This window comes from Anomaloglossus baeobatrachus, chromosome 2, assembly GCF_048569485.1.
Source record: "Anomaloglossus baeobatrachus isolate aAnoBae1 chromosome 2, aAnoBae1.hap1, whole genome shotgun sequence".
Classification (NCBI taxonomy): domain Eukaryota; kingdom Metazoa; phylum Chordata; class Amphibia; order Anura; family Aromobatidae; genus Anomaloglossus; species Anomaloglossus baeobatrachus.
In genome coordinates, this window is record NC_134354.1 from 748,529,782 (window position 1) to 748,535,009 (window position 5,228).

The following is a 5,228-nucleotide window of genomic DNA, read 5'->3' on the forward strand; positions in this document are numbered from 1 at the left end:
GAATCACATCTCTATTAGCGAGTCCTTACCTGTCACTTACTCAATAAAAAGGAGTTGTAAAAATCCTTCAGCTCCCCTGATTATGCCATTTTTTTTTTTTTGCATCAAGTCACTCCATTGTAGAGATTCACATTTGTTGCTTTTAGATAGTAATATGTGAAATCTCTGCTTTGCAGTCCAACTGGATGTTTCTTCAGTCTTCTCTGGGGTGTGCGCTTTCATCCCTTCCTCCTTCATGCTGCCAATTACAGCTCAGCTGCAGCTGTGACTGATGGAATGCTCCTATGTTTCACTGAAAATAAGACAGGGTCATATTATTTTTTGCTCCATAAGACGCACTAAAACTTATCTTTGGGGTTAGGTCTTATTTTGGAGAAATAAGGCTTACCTTTAATTCCCTATGTAATGCTAAGTTTACTGCCAAAAAAAAGCTGACACCCCCCCCAAAAAAAACGCACTTACCAGACGCCAAAAAATTAGAGTTAGCAAGTGAATGGGCTCTCACATACAGGTCTGTGTCACTGCCAGGTCTAGCTGCATTCAACAGCGGTTCGTTCTCTACAGCAGCTGGAAGCAGTATAACTCGCGCAAAGTAAGTGAGTGGAGTCATACTTCGACCCTAGATGTGTATGTGTGAGAGTGGAGTGATACTAGGATCCGGTGTGTGTGTGTGTGTGTGTGTGTGTGTGTGTGTGTGTGTGTGTGTGTGTGTCAGAGTGGAATGATACTGTGACCCAATGTGCGTCATAGCGAAGGGATATTGGAACCCGATGTGTTTATGACAGTGGAATGATGAGGGACACCTACAGCGACGCAGATCTCTGTGTGAGAGTCCATCCACCTTCATCACTTGCCAGCTGTAATTATTTAGGGTCTGATAAGCCCGATTATTTTCTTTTTTTTTTTTCTTTTTTTTTGGGGGGGACTGTCTGCTTTCTTTTGAGGCTGTCTTCTCTCTTTTGGTGATGTCCTCTTTTTTTTTTGGGGGGGGGGGGTATTTTTTTTCTTTACTGAAGTGTCCTGCTGTATACTGTAACTTTTTTAGCTGCCTTGACACTTCCTATTTGAACAGCAACTAGGGCTTATTTTTGGAGTAGGGCTTATCTTTAAGCATACTCAAAGAAGGCCAAAAATTCCTGCTAGAGCCTATTTTAAGGGTATTTTTTATTTTTGGGGAAACATGGTACATCAGATTCTGAACTGTGATTGGCAGCATCGGGGAGGGAGGGGTGCGCACACCCACAGAGAAAACTTTGCAGAAACACTCTGTTGCACTACAAGCAAATATTTCACATACTGCGCTCCTAAAGCAACAAATGTGAATAGCGCTGCAATTACAGTTAGGTCCAGAAATATTTGGACAGTGACACAAGTTTTGTTATTTTAGCTGTTTACAAAAACATGTTCAGAAATACAATTATATATATAATATGGGCTGAAAGTGCACACTCCCAGCTGCAATATGAGAGTTTTCACATCCAAATCGGAGAAAGGGTTTAGGAATCATAGCTCTGTAATGCATAGCCTCCTCTTTTTCAAGGGACCAAAAGTAATTGGACAAGGGACTCTAAGGGCTGCAATTAACTTTGAAGGCGTCTCCCTCGTTAACCTGTAATCAATGAAGTAGTTAAAAGGTCTGGGGTTGATTACAGGTGTGTGGTTTTGCATTTGGAAGCTCTTGCTGTGACCAGACAACATGCGGTCTAAGGAACTCTCAATTGAGGTGAAGCAGAACATCCTGAGGCTGAAAAAAAAGAAAAAAATCCATCAGAGAGATAGCAGATATGCTTGGAGTAGCAAAATCAACAGTCGGGTACATTCTGAGAAAAAAGGAATTGACTGGTGAGCTTGGGAACTCAAAAAGGCCTGGGCGTCCACGGATGACAACAGTGGTGAATGATCGCCGCATACTTTCTTTGGTGAAGAAGAACCCGTTCACAACATCAACTGAAGTCCAGAACACTCTCAGTGAAGTAGGTGTATCTGTCTCTAAGTCAACAGTAAAGAGAAGACTCCATGAAAGTAAATACAAAGGGTTCACATCTAAATGCAAACCATTCATCAATTCCAAAAATAGACAGGCCAGAGTTAAATTTGCTGAAAAACACCTCATGAAGCCAGCTCAGTTCTGGAAAAGTATTCTATGGACAGATGAGACAAAGATCAACCTGTACCAGAATGATGGGAAGAAAAAAGTTTGGAGAAGAAAGGGAACGGCACATGATCCAAGGCACACCACATCCTCTGTATAACATGGTGGAGGCAACGTGATGGCATGGGCATGCATGGCTTTCAATGGCACTGGGTCACTTGTGTTTATTGATGACATAACAGCAGACAAGAGTAGCCGGATGAATTCTGAAGTGTACCGGGATATACTTTCAGCCCAGATTCAGCCAAATGCCGCAAAGTTGATCGGACGGCGCTTCATAGTACAGATGGACAATGACCCCAAGCATACAGCCAAAGCTACCCAGGAGTTCATGAGTGCAAAAAAGTAGAACATTCTGCAATGGCCAAGTCAATCACCAGATCTTAACCCAATTGAGCATGCATTTCACTTGCTCAAATCCAGACTTAAGACGGAAAGACCCACAAACAAGCAAGACCTGAAGGCTGCGGCTGTAAAGGCCTGGCAAAGCATTAAGAAGGAGGAAACCCAGCATTTGGTGATGTCCATGGGTTCCAGACTTAAGGCAGTGATTGCCTCCAAAGGATTTGCAACAAAATATTGAAATTAATAATATTTTGTTTGGGTTTGGTTTATTTGTCCAATTACTTTTGACCTCCTAAAATGTGGAGTGTTTGTAAAGAAAAGTGTACAATTCCTACAATTTCTATCAGATATTTTTGTTCAAACCTTCAAATTAAACGTTACAATCTGCACTTGAATTCTGTTGTAGAGGTTTCATTTCAAATCCAATGTGGTGGCATGCAGAGCCCAACTCGCGAAAATTGTGTCACTGTCCAAATATTTCTGGACCTAACTGTAAGTGATGCAGAACAAAATGGAAAAGATTAGCAGAATCAGGGAGGCTTCGGTGATTTATACATTACCTTTAACTTAATTCTTTGGAGTGACAAGTACTCTTTAATTCTACATAGCGAATATTAGTGATACTCTAACATCACATAGACGTACATGAATATCGATATTAAAAAATAGTTACCTTCTGCCTTAGCTTATGCCTTACTGCTGCAAAAGTTTGGAGGCCAGGGCATAATTAGATAAAAGCGGGTTATCCTATCAAAACGGAAGATGTTGCAACTGTCATAGTAATAGGCCTTTGTAGAAATGTGAAGCCCCACAGGTGTTGTGTCGGTGCATTACCTTCAGGGACTCCACGTTGGATGGTCTGGTCACAGGTAGGGAACCTTATCTTTAGGATTTTCGTGACGCCACTCTCGGTATTGCGGTCAGGGGACCACCACTGCAGGTTAAGGGACGCCTGGGGTTGTTGGTAGGTGCAGTTAGATGGGGTGGCCCCCCGAGAGTAGGGCTGTTTGGTGGTTACGGTGAGATGCCCGGGCGACACAGTGATAACCAGGTGGAATCAGGAATCTTAGAAGACCGTTCTGAGGGTAGCTGTCCACTCGCCCTCCTTGCACTCCTTTTGTTTGGGAGGACCCCTTACATGAAGTATGGTGGTATTCCTCCAGGGAAGCTGTTTCTGACCCCTGCTCCCCTCTCTGGCCCGTCTGCCGGCAGCGTAGACCTTGGTGGGATAGCTTCTGGCTCTATCCCCTTATGGGCCTCCTGGTTGCTGCTTGGGCTCGGACTCTGTGTTGTGGTGGTGAGGGCGTGAAGTACCCCCACCTGAAGGTTGAGCAGCTCTGGATGATTAGCTGTCTGCTCTGGGGACCTGTCTCCCCTTGCGTGCTGGAATACCAGTAATCCCCTTACTCAGCCACCTTTCTCTGGGTGTCTTTCAGGCTGACCCACAGGTACCCGTTCTCCCCTGTTTTCAGCTACTGCACTCCTCAGGGCCTGGCTAGCATGAGAGATCCTCTGCTCCCTTCCATACTCCTGAACACTCTGCCTCAGACTTCTTGCTCCTCCTTTCCTTCCTGTCTGCCCTGCTTCCTAGCAACCAGCCTCTGGGCACACCCCTTGATGGGAATTGAAAGTTAACCCCTTCTGGCTACCCAAGGGTCCCTTCTAATGGTGTGGGAGACCTGGTCACTATGTGTTTATGTGTGCACCTCATCCTGGCCTTTGGAGATTACCTGGAAGCACTGCCCCAGCATGGGTGCAATACTCTGTGGTGCCTGACCAGGTCAGGGGCGCCACAGAAACAGTATTGAATTGGGTTTTTGTTGCTATCAAAGTAAACTATGCTAATGGCCCCTCGTCAATCTATAGAGAATATGTACCATTATTGTGCCATTACCATTGGTTAAAGGAAACCTGTCACCAGATTTGGCGACTATAAGCTGCGGCAACCACCAGTGAGCTCTTATATACAACATTCTAGAATACTGTATATAAGGGCTCAGGCCGCTCTGTAGAACGTAAAAAATACTTCTAGAATACTCACCCAGGGGGCGGTCTGGTCCAATGGGTGTCACTGCTCACCAGTCCGGTGCCTCCTCTCTGCTGTGATTGCCATCCTCCTTCTACCCAGCTCAGTATGGATGATGTGTCTGTGTCATCCACACAGGCCAACACTCCGGTCCCGTGTAGGAGGGTGTCCTATGGATTGAACCCCAACCCCCCCTGAAGATGCCAGATTGCCAGATGTTATACTCTAACAGTGTATTTTATCTGTTGACTGTATTATGTCTTTTATGTATTTTAGAGTATTCTATGCAAATGTTCCTGTGGGTTATGTCACAGTCCTGCCAGCTACTACCAGATGGCACTGTACTCTCTAAGTGCTAGGAGGGAGTTCAGATTGTAGGTACAGTGGCAGGACTGCAAGGGTTAATGAAGGAAGCCCCGCCTATAGGTTAGGGGGATATAGGAGGTAGGATTTATTGGTTTAGTCAGTAAGTGTTAGAGATGAAGTGAGAACAAATAGAGAGAAAGAGTGGTGTGCTAAACAATGGGAAGAAGCATTGGGCAGGAGGAAGACTGAAGTTGGTGACCTACAGAAGGTTGCTACAGAGTGGTGTCCGGGAGATATAACAGCAGCGCCTCTGTGGTCAGCAAGCAGACTGAGGTATTGCGAGAGAAGATCAGTGCCTTATTCCGTCACTGCCAGTTCTAGGGTCCTCAGATGTAAAAC